Source organism: Microplitis mediator, chromosome 9 (genome assembly GCF_029852145.1).
Source record: "Microplitis mediator isolate UGA2020A chromosome 9, iyMicMedi2.1, whole genome shotgun sequence".
Lineage (NCBI taxonomy): Eukaryota > Metazoa > Arthropoda > Insecta > Hymenoptera > Braconidae > Microplitis > Microplitis mediator.
Genome location: NC_079977.1, coordinates 8,843,088 through 8,865,957, shown reverse-complemented (window position 1 = coordinate 8,865,957; position 22,870 = coordinate 8,843,088). Strand labels below are relative to the sequence as shown.

The 22,870-nt window shown below is 31.4% G+C and overlaps 1 protein-coding gene across 3 annotated transcripts in view; it reads left to right on the top strand.

The window, feature by feature from the left end:
• Positions 1-16,452: 16,452 nt before the first annotated feature.
• LOC130675058 (putative polypeptide N-acetylgalactosaminyltransferase 9) overlaps positions 16,453-22,870 on the top strand; it is a 207,098-nt gene continuing 200,680 nt past the window's right edge. For 2 of the 3 annotated variants that reach the window (XM_057480516.1, XM_057480518.1), the window contains exon 1: positions 16,454-16,801. The gene's annotated coding sequence lies outside the window, so the exon portion shown is untranslated. Of the gene's footprint in view, positions 16,802-22,870 lie in introns of all 3 variants that reach the window. The other variant, XM_057480520.1, reaches the window with a different exon arrangement.

The window sequence follows — 22,870 nt, the reverse complement described above, 5'->3', positions numbered from 1 at the left end:
ATACAGATGAACATTAACCAGACGGTAGTCACAGAAATGCTTGCACGCGTATTACTACATCACGTGATTACTTTTTTCTAGCGTATCACGGACTAGAAATAAACGGAAAGAGCCGAGTGTTCCCGAGCTGACTCGAGTTCGACAGATTTAGGATAAAAATTAACATGCTGTGAAGTACAAAGTTCCAAAATAGTTGGAATTTTTGAGTTGAAGGTGATGAATATCCTATTCCGCGTAGTATTATTCGTTATTCTTTATAGTAAATATTAAAATAAAGTAATTGATTTTTTAATAAATCATAAATATTACAATGTAGTATAGTAACAATACTTATGTTTTAGAGCATATTTTAATAAAATTTTATTAAAAATTATTGAAGCAAATATTAAAATTCTCAAGATCAAGTTGTCCCAACGTTAACTGAAATTTTTGGGTAATTTTTACTATAAAATTCTCTGCATGTACTTTATTTTTGGAAATATGTATTCTTCGGCCCGTTGTTCTCCGTACGCGGGCACACATATGTGTTTGAACGTGTACTTGGGGCAAGACACAATCGTGTCTCTGGATCATCGAAGAAAATAATGATAAAAAAAAATTCTTATACAAATAATTAAATACATATATATTAAAGTAATGAGATGATTCAGTATATCGTTGAAATTTATCAAGTAGCCAACATGAACGAACCAGATGATTTCCCATGTGGATTTTCACAAGATATACTAACAGTTATTGGTACTTACGCATCTATCTCTATATATATATATATATATATATATGTATGTATGTATGTATGTATATATGTAGATACTGTATGGTTATTTCTTAACAAGAAAAAGCAACTGGGTTAGAAAGAGCGAAATGAAAAGCATACTGACTACTGAGAGTATACTTATAGACATACACACATCTTTGTACAGAAGTTGCTCGGATACGACTCCATATGCACAAATACTGGGAGGTAATATCTATTATTGCCAACTTGTTTGTTCAGCACATTTTCCATTTTTATTTATTATTATTATTCATACCTGAACCTCTCGCAGCAACTAGCTGTTGACATTCTTATGCGCTCTATACTAAACTTTATATTGTATCGTCTTTTTTTTATCATTATTATCCTGTATTACCTTTTATTTTATAACTTTATATTCATTTCGTTCGTATGTCTCATGTCACTTTTATATTCAACAAATAATAAGGAAGCATAAGTAAATAAATGGATAAATTCATAAATGTGAAATGGACAATTAAAAGTTTATGTGTTCACAGACACGTTCAGGAGTATATACGTGAAGCGTTTCACACGTTTCGTATTATGCGAAAAGATAATTAGGATAGGAGGAGATTGGGTAGGATAAGGAAGGAACTTTCTCAATGAAAAGTCTATAAATAAATTGAGAAAAATATAGATAGTCCGAACTGGGAATCGAACCCAGACCATGTCGGTTGCGCGTCGAGTGCTCTTCCAGTTGACCTATTCGAGCCTATGCCTTATTTCGTTCAATTTATCTATATTCATTAAGCCACACTGTATTTCCATTTGAATTTACTTAAAGAACCGTAACGAACAAAAATAAATAAATTAGAAAAAAAAATCTGAAAACCACCAGACCCTGCGGACTAGCCCTGAAACTTTCCGCTGTTTTCGAGCTCAAGGAGCTTGAAAACATTATTGCCAATACATTTTTGATCTCTTCAAGCTCAAAAATAGTATTGTCGCACATTACATTGCGAAAATTCAAGTAGTAAACAATAACAAAAAAATCTGGGCGTCGGTTGGTCCTGCGGGCCAGCCCCAAAACTTCCCGCTGTTTTCGAGCTCAAGGAGCTTGAAAACATCACTGTGAATATATTTTCGAGCTCTTCGAGCTCGAAAATGCTATTACATGCAATCATTTTTTTATGAGCTTTTCAAGAACTAACAAGTAACGTTTTATGCTAGAGTTTAAAAGTTAAGAATCAAAAATCATTAATGAAGAAGCGGCTTTTAAATTTTTATTTTCGATTACACGGAGAGAAAAATATCGCCAGATTAAGTATACGTATCGCTATTCTGGCTATACGCTGTATAGTCATCTTACTTAACGATACGTGGTATAGCCAATTCAGCTATACAGAGTATCCTCACAGTGGATCGTCAAAATGACGATCTGTATCCTTATTTTAGGCATTTTATGAATCGCTGACATGACTATTGTGCAAACTCTGTATTTAGGCATCCGGCAACCGAGAACGATGATACGTATAGCCAATGTAGCTATACGGATCCTTACGCTGGCGATACAGATACCTATATCAACGAAACTACATATCGTTACAAAAGCTATTCGTCGTATTGTTAAATTAAACAAACGAATACTTACCCTAACCCAAATACGTATCTTTATTTTAACGATACTATAGATTATTAAATTAATATGAGAGTATTTCTAAATTAGGTATACGAATCGTTATTCTGACGATACGTCATTTAAGGATACATTGGATAGTCATTCTGGCGATATTTTTCTCTCCGTGTATGTTCTCTGAAGTACATGTATTGAGGCAGAAATCAATGTCAGTGATCAAAATCAAGATTTGAATGAGTTTTGACTTAGGTCAGAGCAATAATATATGGAATATCTGAGAAAAACATTAAAGACTAGGTTTTCTCAATTTGTTGCGGACAATATGTTTAAAACTAAAGAGCAATCCCGAGTCAAAATTAAAAAGGTGATTTGAGCCTCCGAATCCTACATGAGGGAAAGGAGGTTCAAATCATCTTTTTAGAATATGAAGATCCATGCATTAAAAAGGTAATTTGAACCTAAACGTGGTAACTTTGTCCGCTTTTACCAAGTTTAGGTTCAAATCATCTTTTTAAAAAGGTAAAATAAGCCTCCAGAGCCTAAATTTATAGATCGAGTAAGATTCTCATCGGATCGCGTACTTGGAAAAATTGAAACCCGACTGGTTCGTGTGCAAGAAAAAATAAGGGCGAGCACACGACTGGTTCTGGTGCGTACCCGAACCAATCGTATCTAGCACCGTACTCAGTCTGGTGCAGCACCCGAATTGCAGCACCGTAATCAGTCGTGTGCAGAACAATACTGATTCGTGTGTGCACATGAACCAGTCGTGTCTAGCACCGAACTCAGTCTGGTGCTGCTCACGACTCATTCTGGTGCAACACCGTAACCACTCGTGTGCTACACTCGAACAGTTACTGTTCGAAATTATAGTAATCTACACAGTTACATGATTGACAGTATGATTTTTGCAATTTTCACCAGCAAAATTTGACACTGCCTTTTAGTAGCGTTCACGATTATTATATAAAAGAGGTTTTTATGATAGGAATGAAATGAAAAAAATTGACTTAAACTAACTAATTGTAATTTAGACTGTTTGTCATTGAAATTTATTCATAAAATACATAAGATTATACAATTATTATATTATTTCTGTACTATAACAACATGTGTTTTTAGTTTTATAAAAACGATATATTTATAAAAACAAATGTTGTGTTAATGGTACCGGATGATGTTGGTCCAGAATTATTATTAGTGTTTAAAATAATACAACTTGATAGTAATAAATTGTCTGGAAACTCTTGTGGCTACAATCCTGTCAGTTAAATAAAAAATATATTTGCAAGTGAATTTAATAAACTAAAAAATGGAGGACTCCTCATCGGAAGGTTCAATGGACGAAGAAAAAGTCTTTCGTAATTTTGATGAACAAGCAAAAGTTATTGTTGAGAGTGAAACAATTTCCAAGAAATCTGGTGATCGTTACCTACTAGTGTACAATACGTATAAAACGTGGCGAGAAAAGAATAAAAATTGTCTCTCTAACTCAGAGGAAAACAATTCAGTTGTTTATTTTGAAAGTTTGAAAGCAAAGCTTAGCCCACCGACCTTATGGAGCACTTGGAGTATGCTAAAAAATACTTTAAGTGTAAAAGATGACATAAATATTAGTAATTTTTTGAATTTAAAAAGCCTCATAAAAACAAATGCTTAAGGTTATAAACCAAAGAAGGCTTTTGTTTTACGATGGAATCAAATAAAGCAATTTGTGGATGAAGCAACAGATGATATATTTTTAGCAATGAAGGTAATTTGATTACTCTCTTAAAATGAATCAGTGGATTTCACTGGAAACTCAGTGAAATTTCACGGTTTCATTTTAAGAACGTACATGTCCTCTTAAAAAATAATACTTAATTTTATTATCACCGTTTAATCGTGTATAAAATTATGACAGGTTATACTTATATTCGGAATCTGTGGTTGTCTGCGATGCGATGAAATTACAAATATAAACGTTCAAGATGTAGAAGACTTCAACGATAAATACCTTGTGTCAATCAATGACAACAAGAATGACTACACTGGGAAATTTATAATCGGAAATCTTTTCTACGGGACGGTTAAAAAGTATATTTTATTGAGACCATCGAACTTGAGCACTGACAGATTTTTTTTGAGGTATCATGAAGGTAGATGTTCTCGTCAGCATATTGGGAGACATACAATAGGAGCAGTTCCAGAAAAGATTGCCTCCTATCTACATTTGCCAAATCCACATCGATATACGGGTCATTGCTTGCGAAGAACGTCAGCGACGCTTCTGTCTGATTCTGGTGCTAATATGCAAATGGTCAAACAGTTGGGAAGATAGCGTCCCGATATGATAGCACAAGGTTATATTGAAAATTCCCTGCATAATAGGCAGATGATTTATAATGGTGTTATCCAGGAAACTACCGCAAATACTCAATCAAGACCATCAACGAGTGAACAGGTGGCCATCGAACCTGAAAATAACGTGGATTTGGATTTGAACTGGGCTGATTTTGATGATGATTTCACAATTAATACTGTTGAGCAAAGTCGAGGTAATTGAAAAAAAAAAACCTTAAATACAGAAATATTTTTATATCACATTTACTCATGTTAAATACCTTTTCAGCTAAAATTGCAGAGAATGGATTTACCACAGCCAGTAAAAAACCGATTCCTGTTCCAAATATAAAACCTGATGAGATAAAAGTTAGCAAAAAAAGTTTATTTGTTGACAAACCTCGAGTAAAATTGACTTTTCAAAAGCAACCGATTGCTCAGCCATCTCCATGCAAAATAAGAAAAATCGACGAAGAATCAAATGTTGGGGATGTAAGAGAGTCAAACTCTTCATCTAAAAAAAATGACTCAAAATTTAACAAAGAGAGTTTCATTAATTGTACGTTTAATAATTGTGTTTTTAATTTCACTGTATGTGAGTGCCATAAAGAAAATAACGCATGAATTACAAGAAAGAATAAAAAAAATTCTTTTTTAAACTTTTGATGTGTTTTTGATGCCCGCCCCGACCAGCAAAAACTTCGGCTTCGCCTCAGTTTTGCAAAAGTCGGGAGGCGCCCCCCCCCCTCCCGCCACTCGGCTTCGCCTCGCGATGTGTTTTAATTCAACGTACTTTCGGCTGGGGAACAAGAAAAATAGTATACGACCCCCGGCCAGAAAGCTGAATGCCTTGGCGAATGTGATATGAAAGCCTCGGCTTCGCCTCGGCATTCATATCACAACCGCCAGGAAATTCAACTTTCTGGCCTAGTGTCGTAATATACTAATTTCTTGATCCCCGACCCGAAAGTACGGACTTTCTGGCTGCTTCTTGCTCCAGAAAGAACGACTTTTGTGGCTTACACGAATTACAGCGCGCTCTAGTGGACTACGTTTATTTTCTGGCTCAGTCCTGTAACTATATTCATAAGCGCGCTTGTGTCAGTATACTCACACTATGAGTTATACACTATAAAGTGTATAGTATACAGTGCCGGCGTACTGACAGCTCAACATAACCAACACTGATCATTTTAAATCGTGATAATTATTATAATTTTTAAGAGTTAATGGCTTTCAACGATTATAACCGTATGAAAATTTTATTAATAAATTAAAAAAAATTAAAACTTCAATTGAAAAGAGGAGAACGTAGTTGTAATTTCACCGAGGTATATAATTTAAAAAAAATTACTTGCAATTGATATCAATCAAAAGTTAAACGAAATTTGTTGAATAAATTTTAGCCTATAAAATTTGAAAATTGGAATTATAAAATTGACATGAAAATTATACTGAAATTTATTTTACAAATTTCGTTCAGCTTCCAATTGAAATCAACTGTAAATAATATTTTTTTAAATCTATATCTTAGCGAAATTACGACTACGTATTCCCTTTTTTACTTAAGGTTCTAATTTATTTTTAATTAATTAATATAATTTTGATACGGTTATGACAATTGAAAATTTTTAAAAATTGGGGGACACTATCTGAGCTCCAGGATGGCCTGCAGGGTCAACTATTTTTCAGATTTTTTTTTTTTTAGCCCGCCCCGACCAGCAAAATCTCGGCTTTGCAAAAGTCGGGCGGGCCGCCCCCTCCCCCCACCTTTGTCCAAATTTCCGTACTTTCGGTTGGAGATCAAGAAAAATAGTATACAACCCACGGCCAAAAAGTTGGATGCTCTGACGCAAGGAATATAGATGCCTCGGCTTCGCCTCGGCATCTATATTCCATGCGCCAGGAAATCCAACTTTCTGGCCTTGGGTAGTAATATACTATTTCTTTTTTTGAAATTTAAGCCCTGTCTGCAATAAAATTGTGGATCTTTATTATAGTCAGCATTTGTTATGGAGAGAAATATTATTTGTATTAAGCTACCGTATTTTGTTATTGTTAAATAGGGTTTTGAGATTATCGTTGTTAAATAAAAACTGCAAATTCAATATTAATCTACATGACTTTGGAATGATGTAACCCGGACCACTCCCTTTCTCCATAAACCTACACACTGAGCGACACTATGGCGTACCGTAACTCTGTTTTTAGTTTTCCAGTCTCTGTTTTGTTTTTGCTTATTAGTTCTGAGCATTTTGTTAAGTTTTAGTTTTAGTTTTACTTATGCGTGGCTTCGGTGATAATTCCACAGATCAAAAATTATCAAGTTTTATCAATGCGTGGTTTTGAGATAAGTCCACAGATAAAATATTATCTAATTTTCATGATTTACTGGTTTGGTGGTTCCAGTGAAAAAATTACCTGGCGCCCTATTCGTATTGAGACTGGAGGCTAAGGGCAGAGAACGAAGTTGTAACGCAGAAATTAGCGTCTAGTTTTTGTGTTATAATATATTGAGACAATGTGAATTGTCATCATCGTCCCCAGCCTTGCGGTTCCCAATTTTCCCCGTCTTGTTGCCGTCTGAAACTACACAAGTCATAGTGATATGGTCACATGACTGATTGTCACGTCGAGGCATGTCCGTAAGGGTGCCCGGGGACAGAGTCAGGAGGCTAGCCCTACGCCCAAAATTATCTGTCAATCACTTCGATCCTGGATCAATTAACATTAAGACGCATAGATTATCTATTATTGCACACCTCAAGCGCGAAAGCGCAGGTGTGCTTTATGGTCGGTTTTTTTTATTCGACTATTTTACTCACATAAAAGTCTTTCTACACTATTTTTATTCCACCAAGATAGGTAAAATTGTATTCTAGCATATAGAGAATTTATTCAGGAACAATTTAAACCCAATACTAAGTCGATTTATTATTTTATTCGTTTAAAATAAATTAGTTTAAGTCAAGAAACCAGTGCTATCAATTGTTACGTATGAAACTTCGTAAACACGATAACTCTCGATGGATACCGTTAATCGGCCTAACTTTTTTTTTATTGTCTTTGTATTTTTTATCACAAGAACCCTTATGAAAATTACTATCTGAATCCTTTTAGTTTAATTGTAACTAATTAACGACGTAAAACTGATTATTCGTGAAAAATTTAGCTGCTATTTTTTTACTGTTGTTATTATTTTTTCATTTTTCTCTCTATCAACTACTGGTGGCAGCACTAGCGTTTCAATATGTTTCAAAAAAAAGCGACATCTAAGACAAAAGGCGGGATATTTAAAAAAAAATGTTAGTAAAAAAATATTAAACTGAAAATAAGAAATAAAAATATCAAATTGATAATTTGTAAGTTGAATAAAAGTTCATAATAAAAAAAATACATTAATATTATATAATAAAAGTAGTGATTAAAAATAAAATGAGCGATTGAGGTGTGCACTTTTGGATTTTCCAACATTTTTGTAATTTACTAGTAATATATTTGTTACTCTGTTAATTTATTAGCAATTTATTTGCGACATTCTGTATATTACTGACCATTATCTTGCGACTAGATTTTATTGTTTAGTTATTAATTCTTTCAAATCAAGTTTAAACAAATTAAATATTACTGTACGTTACCGGCGGTGTACTTGCAATGTAAAACTATACTGTGCCGTCTATATTACATCTAGCGTTTGCATTTTCTTGTAAGTAATTTTTATTATTATAATTGGCGATAAACAATCATTGCAATTGTTCATCATTTACTGTATCTATTATCTGTTCATCCTATTTATTTCCTAAAATACTGGTAAGATTATTGAATAGTCTGATAAAATAAATATTACTTAAGTTAAAAGTAGGAATTCGACTATCGATAAGTATAATCTATAATTTTATAAGCCGTGAGATAAGTTGATAAGTTTTCTCATACGTTGCCGTGTTGGAATAAGTGCGGGTTCTTGCTTTGCAAGAACCCTAGCCCATTGCTCTGTCCCAGCAAAAATAAAAAATTTGTAGAGGCCAGCCTAAGCCAGGGTTCAACCCGCGAAATCTGGTGGCTGCTGGTTAGAATCGCCAAGCGAAAAGGCGATTTGTCTCGATATATATATATATATATATATACACGGAAAGAATTTTCGTATGAATATTGCCATGTTATTTATTCTAAAAATAAGTCTTAATCGAGTAATCTTGGGCCATTACGACTTTTTACTTTCGAATTACGAACTTTTACTCTTTCAGTGAGTAAAAATCAATCAGATTAATTTTTACTCACAATTACGAGTAAAAATTACACCTAGCGGCTGTCTACATAAATTCTCTCTAATTCAATTTTTACTCGTAGGTTATGATAAAAAGCTGATGATTCAATTTATAAAATTTATATTGAATTACAATAAAAATTACAATTAATAGGCTGAAATATTCATAAAAAATCTAAAAATTATCTTATTGCTTTAGAATATGACTTAAAATAAATAGTTTGAAAAATAATAAAAAAAAAAATTACTCTTATTCTGTTGAAAAAGAAAAGATAAAATTTTTTTTTTTTAATTTATAATAAATATTAAGTTATAGAGAAATACAGAGATCGTCTTTTTTCCAAGCCTACATTTGTGTGCGTAACATATGTAAGTTGTCGCGAGAAAAATAAAAGACATTCAATTGAAGCCGATATTAATCGAAGAAAAACGGAGACTACTGAAATATTACTCTGCAGTTTAGAGTAAAAATTATTTCCATAGACAAGAAAATTTATTTGAGTTATAGGCAGTTTTTCATCAAAAAGTTAATGGGTTAAAAAGAATGCTATATTGGGGAGTAAAAAAGAATAGATTAAGATGAGATATTCACAATAATCGATTAAATATAAGATTTTTAAAAAATTATTCAGTAGTAGAGTAAAACATGGTCTAGCAACGTTAATATTTAAACAAAAAATATTAAATTTAAAACAAAAAATACCAATTTTTTGCAACGGCCCAGGATTACTCGAAATTACAGAGTAATTTTTATCAAAACATTCTTTCCGTGTATATATAGGATATAACGCAGTTTTGAGGACACGATTGCGTCTACAATTCTTATCATGTCTTAATGAAATTTTCTACACTCATTCTATAGGCGATTATCACGTTTAAGTTCGAAGATGGGCTAAATCGGTCGATTAGTTCAAAAGTTAGGGGCCATCCATAAATTACGTCACACGAATTTGAGGACTTTTGAACCCCTCTCCCCGTCCTTGTCACAGGTTGTTACATTTTTATACCCCCCCCCCCCTCCCTGACGTGACATCACACCTTTTGCACGCCTCGGAAGCGAAGCGGAGAGGTTGTGCTTTATAACCGACCTGTCAAGGTCACACGATTTCCACTCATTAAAGTGCATATATTTTTTTTCTATTACTCTTACACATTATGAAAAACACATCAATATAAAGCTGAAACACTAATAAATAATCCTGATACTTTTTTTAATTTGTCTAATATGTATTAATATAAAAAAAAGTTCATTAAAAAAAATTTATCGTGGACGTCCATTAGTCTGTGGTTCAAAAAAACGGCGTGGTACGGATATCTCGAGAACGACTTGACGAAACTACTTAATTTTTTTTTCAAAATTTTCAGAAATAAGCAAAGAAGGTTCCTTTCGAAAATCACTACTGTAGGCCTTCTCGTTTTTTTAAAAATAAATCATTACGGTTAAAACCGGCAATCTTACATAAAAACAAACACACACTGCCGCCATTTTTCATTAGGAATGTTCTCCTTATTTATTTTTTTTTTACTTTTATTACCGTATATTTACCATGGAAATTTCTATGGGAAAAGAGCGGGATATTCAATTTTATTCGAAATTTAACTTTTAAAAAAAAACATAACATGAGCTTTCGAGGCGTGCACTTTTGGATTTTCCAAATTTTTTTAATTTATGCATGAATTTAAAAATAATCGAGAGAACATAGCTATCTTCATTTTTTTGCTTATTTTTATTAAATAATCTAATAAAATCAACATAAAGTTCAACATTTCAGATAACCGAAAAAACAAACGACTAGTTCGAAAACAATAAACGACTAAGTATGTTAATTAAAGATAAAAAACTTAATTATCTAGTGTCCATGGACTTTGGACCTACTCTTTTATATTCTCTATTACTGGTAAATCAGGCACTTCATTTTTATTCTGAATTTGAACGTCAGGAACATCCTTAGTGTCGAGATTATTTGAGTGTCTCACTTGCATTACAACGCCGTTCCAGAAGTTAAATGAAGTTGCATGAGAGATAATCTCATAGAGAGAATGCTAAATTATTAAAAAATACAGATCAAGTTCGTAAATTTTTAGAGTTTTTTATTCACATCTGAACTTCGCATTTTAGTATTTTAAATTTTAACATGTGACGTCACAAAACTATTGACCCCCCCCCCCCCCCCCCCATGCCCCTTGTCACACTAGGTCACATTTCGGTGATACCCCCCTCCCCATTAACGTGTGACGTAATTTATGGATGACCCCTTATGGCTGTTTGAAATTTTAACGATTTTTCGGAAAAAGTAGTTTTTATTCACTGTTAAAGTTGTATTACTTCAAATTCAAAGCTCTCGGACGATTTCTGTAGATAGGACATTAAGATTTGTTCAATAAGTTTAAATTTTTAACCTTGTTCATTAACGTTATGTTCTGACTCCTTTTTCCAATAATTTGATAGCCCTGAATGTTTGGACATAATCAAGAAAATTTAAAAATATGTTTTTCCATTCCTGATAACTTATGCATTTCTCAGTATAATCCAATTCTATCCGTTATATTTTATTGTGATCTTTTAATTATTAAGGTTCGTATAACTGTGAAACTAAATATTTTAGATAATTTGTACCTAATGTATTTTAAAGATGACTTGATAGGCTTCAACTTTGTACACGGAAAAATTGAAACCCGACTGGTTCTGGTGCGCACCCGAACCAGTCGTGTCTAGCACCGTACTCAGTCTGGTGCGCCACCCGAATGGCAACAACGGCAGCACCAGACTGAGTTCGGTGCTAGACACGACTGGTTCATGTGCACACACGAATCAGTATTGTTCTGCACACGACTGATTACGGTGCTGCAATTCGGGTGCTGCACCAGACTGAGTACGGTGCTAGATATGATTGGTTCGGGTACGCACCAGAACCAGTCGTGTGCTCGTCCTTATTTTTTCTTGCACACGACTCAGTCGTGTGCTGCACACGAACCAGTCGGGTTTCAATTTTTCCGTGTACCTTAAACTTGACTTTATTACTGTCTTATACTTTTAAAGCATTGAAAATTTTCTTTAATATAGAAACGCGCATCTTTCATGGTTTTAAGTCTTAATAACGTATGCATTACACATTAAAGTCTATTTCCGTTAAATATTTCTTGTCGATAATAAAATGATCTTTTAATTCGTTTGCACTGAAAAATAATATTTTGTTAATAGTAATACTGTGAGGTTGTAGTCATCATCAAAAAATTAAACAAACATTTTTGGCTATGAATATAGCAATACTTTATTTGCGTAAAGGTTATACTGGTATATTATCTATACAATGTTTTGTCAAATTAACCATCTGAAGTTCTCCAAGACAGTAAGTCGTTGTCCTTCTTTACCCTCACTCTTAGAAAATGAGCCTAATTTCATACCACGATTACACACTAACATTTATCACTAGATATTCATGTACGAAATTAACTTATTCGATCGATTGAGTAAGAAATCTGCCTTCCATTTCGGCTACCGAATGGCCTTTTTTTTTAATCTAAAAATGGTTCATCTTGGTCTTTTTAACTTCCCGCTAAGAAAATCGACGATTTTCGAAAAATTGGGAAGTTATTGTTTTCACCCCGATTTTCGAAAGTCGAGTTTTCATCAGATGTCGACGTTTTGAGGTCCTAGGAAGCTATTCTGACTATTTTCAGAATGATGTCCGAGTGTGTGTGTGTGTGTGTGTGTGTGTGTGTGTGTGTGTGTGTGTGTGTGTGTGTGTGTGTGTGTGTGTGTGTGTGTGTGTGTGTGTGTGTGTGTGTGTGTGTGTGTGTGTGTGTGTGTGTGTGTGTGTGTGTGTGTGTGTGTGTGTGTGTGTGTGTGTGTGTGTGTGTGTGTGTGTGTGTGTGTGTGTGTGTGTGTGTGTGTGTGTGTGTGTGTGTGTGTGTGTGTGTGTGTGTGTGTGTGTGTGTGTGACCGGTTTATAACTTTTCAGCTAATGAATCGATTTGGATGGTTGAGGCGGCAATCGAAAGAGCTTATTGGCCATCAACTTTTCTGAAAATTTCAGATCATTTGATCAAGTAGACTCGAAAATATTCGAGAATTACGAAAAAAAAATTTTTTTTTTTAGTTTTTATTGATTTCTCAGAAACGACTTATACGATCAACTTCAAAATCTAATCAGCTCTAGAACTCAATAAAATGCGTCGATTGCCGCCTTAGCCATTTCAATCGGATAATTCGCTCGAGAGTTATAGCGGGAGAAAGAAATGGTAAAAAACGGTTTTTTGCGAATATCTTTGAAATAACTCAACTAAAAAATTCCAAAATCTTATCAGCTTTTGAACTCGATAAATACGTCAATTGTCGCCTCAACCATAAAAATCGGTTAATTCGTTCGTGAGATATCGGAGGAGAAAGAAATGCTAAAAAACGGTTTTTTCGAAAACAATGGTATATAAAAGTATTTTCGAACTCGAAGAGCTCGGAAATGTATCTACAACAATGTTTTCTAGCTCTTTGAGCTCAAGGAGCTCGAAAACAGCGGGAAGTTTTAGGGCTGGCCCGCAGGGTCAACCGATAGACAGATTTTTATGCTTGGGAATACCTGCAAACGATCTAGTGCATGCCACACAGCTCGTCTGCAAGGAGAACTCCTAAACATTTTTTAAAAGATAAATTTTTAATCTAAAAATGCTTCACTGTTGTCTTTTTGTACTTGGAGAATACCTGTAGACGACCTAGTGCCGGATATGTACAACTGCTGCTTGTTTTTCAGTCATTCGATGCTCTGTGTTAACCTACCCTGGCGGTTTTGAATTACCCTGGAAACAGCCTCGAAACACCCTGGGAGTGGAAACACGGTGGAATCACGGTGGATCTAGGGTAGTTACCCGGTGGGTTTGTGCCATTTTACCACCGTACACGCACGGTGGTTACACGGTGTTTCCACAATGGTTACACGGTGTACACACCGAGATTCCACGATGTATCCACTGTGATTACGCGGTGTACGTGGAATCACGGTGGGCACACTGTGTAACCACCGTGGAATCACGGTAATAAAATGACGAAAAACCCACCGTGTAACCGCCGTGGATCCACTGTGATTTCACCGTGTTTCCAGGGTGATTCAAAACCGCCAGGGTAGTTTGGATTCATATCTTCTTTTCATGCATGATTCTTTGGTAGGCTAGTATATTTAAGAATAACTCATAAATAAGTTCAACTTGATGCCTAAGCCCACCTAAGTCTTATTTAAGCTTTTTAAGTCAAGGTAATACTATTTCAAGTCCATCAATATCAGGTAAGTTATATATAAGCTGTTTAAGTCAACTTAAGTTCAATCTAATCTAAATATCTTGACTCGGGCAATTTGCTCAAATAAATTGTTCTCTCAGTGATTAGCAAAATTTTCCCATTTTTTAAAATACTTTTAAATATATAGTTTTCAGAGTAGAAGGATTAATAACAGCTGATATTTTTTGTGTAGGTGTCTTCTGTTGATATCTACTGTAATTTTCCCCAATTTCTCCGATTTCGTTTATATAACGTCATCCAAAGCCGATCAATATTTCGAAAATTGCTGTTTTCAGATAGCTATTACTTTTTTCTCGGAACTTTGATTTGCTTCAAATTTCCAGGAAAGTTGCTTTGTTATATCCCTGGAAAGCCCTGAAAATTTCAACTTTGATATCGAGCTTAGATCCGAGTTATAAATTTTCAAACGTCCCGAAAATTGCTTTGCTTAAAATAATATTTGCAAATAAGTTTTCATATATCTAATGAATTATTTACTTGTCTTTAAGTTTGTTATCAATACATGATTGAAATTTTTTAAGCTACTGCTGTTGATTCATATTTAAGTAGTGCATTAATTGAATATTTCGTGCTTAAGATCGCTGCGATCGTCCCTGTTACTTAATACACTACTTAACCCTAATCGGTTGAACACGGGTCGTTTGTGTCCAAATATTTTATTGTAACCAGCCTACATGCCTCCAAATTTTGATGAAAATATTTATTGAAAAAGGGATTTTCAGGGCTGGCAACAACTCTATCGCATCGTTAGAAGTCCAAAGAAGACCTACGAATTTAGTTAGATTTTTCCTTACAGAATAACATAGTTAAATACACTCTAAAACCAAGTGTGTAGTCAAAATTAACACACTTCCCAAATAACATTGAAACGCCATAAGCAATCTATAGATATTTAATACACCGTGAAACGTGTTTAAAATGACTACAAAAAACTATAGTTTCACTTATGGCCTTAAACATAGAACACATTTAATATGTGTTTAAATAGTACACTTGTAACACAGTTGGTATTAGAGTGTAAGCGGCAGCCGCTAATGACCCATGTTCAACGTTTACGGGTGCTGAAAACAACGACACCGGATTAGGGTTAAATAAGAATCAATAGCAGTAGCATAAAAAAATTCAATTATATGTATTTATAGCAAACTTGAAAACAAGTAAATAATTTATTAGATGTATGAAAACTTATTTGCAAAAATTATTTTAAGCAAAGCAATTTTCGGGATGCTTGAAAATCTATAACTTGGATCTAAGCTCGATACCAAAGTTGAAATTTTCAGGGCTTTCTAGGAATATAAAGAAGCAACTTTCCTGAAAATTTGAAGCAAATCGAAATTCCGAGAAAAAAGTAATAGCTATCTGAGAATAGCAATTTTTGAAATATTGACCGGCTTTGGATGACCGTATAATATATTATAAACGAAATCGGAGCAATTAAGGAAAATTACAGTAGATATCAACAGAAGACGCCTACACAAAAAATATCATCTGTTATTTATCCTTCTGCTCTGAAAACTGTAGATTTGAAAGTATTTTAAAAAATCGGAAAATTTTGCTAATTCAGTTGTTTAGTTGGAAGCGCCCAACTAAGCTAGCTATTAGTTTAGAGCAAATATATATTTTTTTTTTGAAAGTAGAGTGTACACAGAGAAAAATGCCGCCGAAAAAGTCTCTCTAAGTTACATAGAAGCTGAGGTACAAATTTCTAAAGATAACCAAAAAATTAACTTTTTTCAAATTTCAAAAAATTCTCCAGTGGCCGAATTTAAGGGTATTGAGCTCAAATTTTCAGGATCACCTTCTTTTTTGACCTACTTTCTAGAAAAAAAATCGGCGTCCAAATCGGTGATCCACGCGCGCACACTGTCGTCGAAAAGTAATGGATCTACCCATGTATATGTCTGTCGGTACTGCGTCGTTTGTCTTCTACTTGTATTCAAAAAAGCCCGCGAAAAAATTAAAATTCAAAATCAATAAAAAATAAAAATATTCATAATTTCTTAAAAAAAATAAATGTAATATTAGTATTAATAGAATTTGTTATAATCATTTATTATTCAAAAAACCCAAGATGCAGATTTAAAAATTTTCGGGCGCACTCGTAACCACTCGGTTGAATCGTGAATCTCCGTTAAACTCCGCGCGCAGTCGTAAGTGCAGGTTCAAATAGTGGGAGATGATACGGCAGTGAGAAAGGGCGCGCAGTACAGATTGGGCTTTGGCCCCAGCCGATTTGAGAGGGGATCTGCAGCAGGGTTGGTCGACTCCGCGTGTCGTTGACAGCAGCGGTGGTCAAGCCAATACGCGGTAGACTGGCTCCCTGTAGCCGTCGAGATAGTACAGACAACGGTGCCGAGTGAGCGACAGTTATACCCGGTCTCTCGCGTCAGACTGTTGTTTCTCGCGTTGCTGTTTGCGTAATAAATAACAAAGTTTATAAAATAAATAATTAAACCTCATTAATATTGCGTCCGTTATTTTTTAAATTTATTATCAAGTAACAGTGAGTGATTTTTTTTTAGTTCTGTTTTTCTTTTCTTTTTTTTTCGAGCTGTCATCTTTTTTTACAAGGTTAGTGTTTACATTTTTTTAACCTTTTATTAATTCGTGATGAAAAATTTTTTTTATTGCCTTCTTTCATGTTTTAATTTATTTTTCGTGTTACGGGTTTTATTTAAAGCAGCTCAGTAATAAAATCGTGTTAGGTTGTTATAAGTAAAGGATCGCGTGTCCTTGAGTTTCTATCTCACTCCGCCCATTGGGATGTTATAAAATCATTAACTTCCTTTTTAGATGTTTTTTACTCCAAAATTTCGTATCATAAATACAAACATACATTTATACATCCTTAAATATATATATATACAATTATTATATTATTCGGAGTGATTTAACTATTGCCCATTACAAAAGCCAACGGTGTAATCCAGTTCATTTCCTGGCTAACGCGTTGATTGTTTTATAACTTAGTGAGTTTATATATATATATATACATAATTATTATGAGGGGGAGTTTGAGGTAAAAGCCTCGAACCATAACACGTGGTATAGAGTAGTCTGTGGTATTAGTTACACGTTTAAGTTCACTGGCTTGTTATTAATACGCATTGTATAGATTCAAATAATTAATTATCATTATAAATATTGTCCATTCTTATTCATTAAATTTTTTAGATATTAATGGTGGCTGTATAAGATTTTTATAAATATATTTTTTATTGTGGCAATTTTTTACTAAAGAAATAGGAGATATCTTGTTGACGGATCGCTTACCTCCTACGCGATCTTGTCACACATAAAAAAAAACAGTATCCTTTATACAGTGAGTGTTATCGCTTCTAAAAGTACGGCTATTGCGTGGCAATTAAAATAGCTACTCTCTAATTTCATTCACATAGTTGAGTATTTTTTACGAAATTAAAAAAAAAGGATTTAATTATAGTAACTCTTTGCTATTACGCAGTTTTATTTCTTGTGGGTTTGAAATAATGACTGGTTTTTAAAAATCTTGTTTAGTTATCTGAGGATTTATTAAAATATTAATTTGAGTTATTAATTTCAAAGAAAAAAAGTTTTAATCGATATTTAATATAACTTAAGGTGTATTCTTACAAGGAGGAAAATTTAAAATGTCTAACAATTTTTTGTATCATTTGCCAATTGTGTGCGCTAATGAATTTATTTTTTACGAAAACTTACAAATGTATAAAATTGAAATAAAAGAAGTCGTAAAATATGAGTTGATAGAATCTATGCGTGTTATAATTTGCATGAATTTAAATTTAAATTTAATAATTTGAGTGAATTATTTAATTTATATAAAATTAATTAATATGTTTTTTGTAAAAAGTTTAATTCTCTACAGAATTATTTCATTGCGATTTTTATCGTATCTTTGATAGTTTAACCGACATTTTAAATTATAAGTGATAGATCTTAAATTTTTCTGTTAATAAAAATCTTAAATTTCCGGAGCTTTGAATTATAAATTTTAGCTAAACGATAGAAATTACGAAAAAAATTTATTGAAATAATTTTTCATAAAATAAAAAAGATTTTCGTGATTTTTTTTCGTAAATTCAATACTTCAGCCTTAACTGTTAATTGAAGTCCAATTAAAAAGAGATTATTTCTCAACATATTCCAGTAGCAAGTGAATGTTTCTTCAATATTTAATTATAAATTATTTTTAAGTTAACCAATATAAGAAAACAGGAAGTTTAAATCATAAATATTGACGCGAAGATATTTTGTTTGTCATTATTTAAAGCAAAAATGTTTTATACTCTGTAAATTATAGCGTTTTCTTCCATAAAATTTGAAACTATACCTTAGCTTAAAAGAAATAAATTTCTGTTCCATGATAAATTTCACCATCAAATATTCAAATAGATTTTTATTGAAAATGAAAACATCCAAACCATCTAGTGTTCTATTCCATTATAGAAATGCTAAAAATCGGAATGAAACTGCAGACTTGTAAAGAAACTCAGTTTTATGGTCATTTAAAAAAATATATATCTTACAATTTTTTTTTACTCATGATTGCCATTTTGCAAAATTGTAATTCAGTATTTAAAAACAATAACTCTTAATGACGCAGATTAAAAAAAATTTTTTTACTATCAATTACTTTTATCTTTACACTTCTTATTTTAATGACTATCAATAATAATAAAGTTTCATAAATTAAATAAAAAATTAATTAATATTCGTTATCGTTTAAGTTGAGTTTAAATCTATAATTATGTTGTATTTGATATTCAAAAATGTATAAGAAATTACATTAGTCATAAATTTTGGTTTATATAAAAAAAAAAAAAAAAAAAAAAAAGAAAGCATATGTATTAGAATCCATCCTCTCGCATTACATGGAGCATATTTTAGTGTCTCGTTGTCTCTTGTCTTTATTTAATATTTTACATTTTATACAATTCTACTCTTTACTTCCATTCTTCTTCCATTTCTCCTATCTCCTTTACATATACACTTTCTCCAGTTGTACACTGACTTAAACTCATACCTTATGTTATATTCGCTTGGCTGAACCTTTTTGCATCTCTACATAAAAATATACACCAGTATCAGAATATAGAACAACATCCAGACATCCGCATCATACATTTTTTCTCTCTTTTATTTACATTTTTTTATTTCAGTTTACTCTGCTTTACATATAAATAAATAAATAAACAATCGAAAAAACGCTGCATTCAAATTCGAATACTTAATTACATAATTTTTTACTATTAATTTATCTTTTGGAATAGAGCGTGATATAGCTTTTAAAAAATACATATAAATAAATAAATGTAAATAACACAACGTAGTTCTTGATTCTCGGCAATATATTTATGGTCTGGTAAACGTTAAATTTAAATTTTAAATGACCATCGTACAACATACCGTTGCACGTTGACACGTAATGCATATTTCTATATATCCATACAATCTCCAGTTTTAGTTCAATGGCCCAACACACGATACGCATCGCTATTAATTATTATTATTATTATTAATTATTTGATATTGAACGTCAATATTGTATATCAATATTAATTTTTTTGGTTTAATTACATAACATTTTTTACATAATAAAACGATTAAATTTATTTTATAAAAATACTTACTAAGTATTAAAATTTAATTTGCTAATTTTTAGTTGTCGTCATTTAGTAAGCGAATACTTTTATATATTCATTATAAATATATATATATATATAGTCAATTACTTCGATTAATGAGATGGGATATATATAAGTATGAAAAATAAAATAAAAAAATTCAATAAAAATCACTGCCATAAGTAAAAATCTTACCAAAATTCATCACATATGATATCTTTCAAAAATTTTTACTTAATCATTCAATTACTTTACTCTATCGACAAAAATAAAATCTATATTAATAGAAGAATTGTTATCTACTAAAGTAATAGTAATAATTACAATCTAATAAGTAACTCTTATTAGTTTGCACTGTAATTTTAATCGATTGGTAAATTCACATTTTTATAATAATAATAGTCAACAGACAAAATATAAATTGGGATGAACGCAAAAAATTCAGTTTTTGAAATATGTAATTTCATTTTACTCATTCATTTATTTATTTTGATTTCAAAGGTATTATTCATCTTTTGATATTTTGAAGATATTTTTGATTGTTTACATTAATCTGAAATTTTTAAACACACCCGTATGAAAAAGCAATATATGGGCTTCAGTATAATTCAAAATATATGATAAATTATATGGAATTATAAGAAGTCGTATATGGAGCCATATACAAAATTTTGCCGAAATATTATATGATTTTATAATTTGCAACATATATATCGGTAATATATTTTTTTTACATGCTAACTTATAAGTATTGCTTATAATATTTTATACTATACTTTAAGTTATATGATAAGATATATGATTTAATTATATGACTGACATATAATATTTATACATGTAAATGTATAATTATATAAATATATGTTCACATATATTTGTATAAATGTATGTAATTATATATTTATACAGATATATGTTTATATATATTTGAAAAAATATAAAACTAGAGATTTCAAGCTATAAAATGCATTCTTTTAAATCTCGATACGATTATTTTTGATGAAGTTACAGTGTTGCAAAAATCACTGAAAAATTTCTAAAATTTTTTTGTTCCTTTAATTTTTAGTATGAGTGTATTTTTTAAATTATTTATGTATAATAATATCGAAATTATTATAATATTGAAATTATAAGTTTATATATAAAACGAGAATATAATTTGAGATGTAATATCATATGTATACAATTACATATATTATAAATTATATGGATTATAATAATATTGAAATTATAAATTAATTTATAAGATGAAACATATATTTTACGTTATAAATTAATATATAAAGCGGACATATAATTTTTGATACAATATCAGATGTATATAATCACATATATTATAAATGATATGGATTATTATAATATTAAACATATAAATTATTATATGTGATAAATCATATATTAATCAATATTAATCATTTTGCCGCCATATATGTTCAGTTATTTACCATATATTTTTTTAGATATTATCGATAATATATAGTTTTTTCATACGGGCAGTTATAGTTACTTATCGATAAAGATGACGAATACCTGTTAAATATTGTAAATTTTTAGAGTATATCTGGATAAAAGCGAATCTGTAAATCGATTGAAAATTAACTTTATGCCCTCAGAGAAAAGTCGATGGTCATGTTAACTAAAAAGCTTCAACCGTTTAAAATTAATTCCTAACACTTAATTCGAATGTAATATTAACTATTCCTTAGTTGCTGAAAGATAATAAAATTAATTGGTACTACTGAAGTTTGATAACGATTTAAAACAAAATTTAATTTCAGTGAATTAGAATAATTTTTTTTTGGATCCAGTTCGTAAATTAAAAAGTAATGGATTTTACTACGGCTTGAATAATTTTTAATAAATTTCTCGATTAAAAGTTGTTCAGTTCTACAACTTTACACACAAAATTGTACGATTTCTCTCTCTATAAAAAAAAGTATCAGTAATTAAATTTATAGTCATTTTTTTTTACATAATATGCCATCGTAAAATAGGTATTGTTTTTATCAAATCGTTTGTCTTGAGACGGATTTATAGTGATATAATATATTATAATTATGAATAATAAATGTTTGGTATATTTACACGGAGAAAAAAATATCGCCAGAATTACTATCCAATGTATCCTCAAATGACGTATCGTCAGAATAACGATTCGTATACCTAATTTAGGAATACTCTCATATTAATTTAATAATCTATAGTATCGTTAAAATAAAGATACGTTTTTGGGTTAGGTTAAGTATTCGTTTATTTAATTTAACAATACGACGAATAGCCTTTGTAACGATATGTAGTTTCGTTGATATAAGTATCTGTATTGCCAGCGTGAGGATCCGTATAGCTAAATTGGCTATACGTATCATCGTTCTCGGTTGCCGGATGCCTAAATACAGAGTTTGCGCAATAGTCATGTCAGCGATTCATAAAATGCCTAAAATAAGGATACGGATCGTCATTTTGACGATCCACTGTGAGGATACTCTGTATAGCTGAATTGGCTATACGGCGTATCGTTAAGTAAGATGACTATACAGCGTATAGCCAGAATAGCGATACGTATACTTAATCTGGCGATATTTTTCTCTCCGTGTAGGTACGTTTGAAAGTGAAAAAGAAAATGATTATTAATACATTGCTTCTAATTTCTTTTTTTAATTTTATAAGCAGTTTTAAAATTATTATCGAAACCAATACAAGGAAATTTAAAAGTTTTCAAGCTTTCATTTTGTACGATAATTTTGAAAAAAAAGATTTTCATTACATTTTTTGTTCAGCTTTATAAAAATAATCATATATATATTTAATGATTCTATTAATAGCTTGTTGAAAAAACCTCAATGCTTATGATGTTTTTAAAAATATCTAACAGCCTATGAAATTTGGCAAAAAAATGAACACAATTTTTGAAAAATTGGCAACCCCGATTTCAAACAATAATAATTTTTTATAAGTTGTTAATATTTAAATTGTCGAGCTTTTAATCAATAGATTTTCACGATATATATTTTGCAAA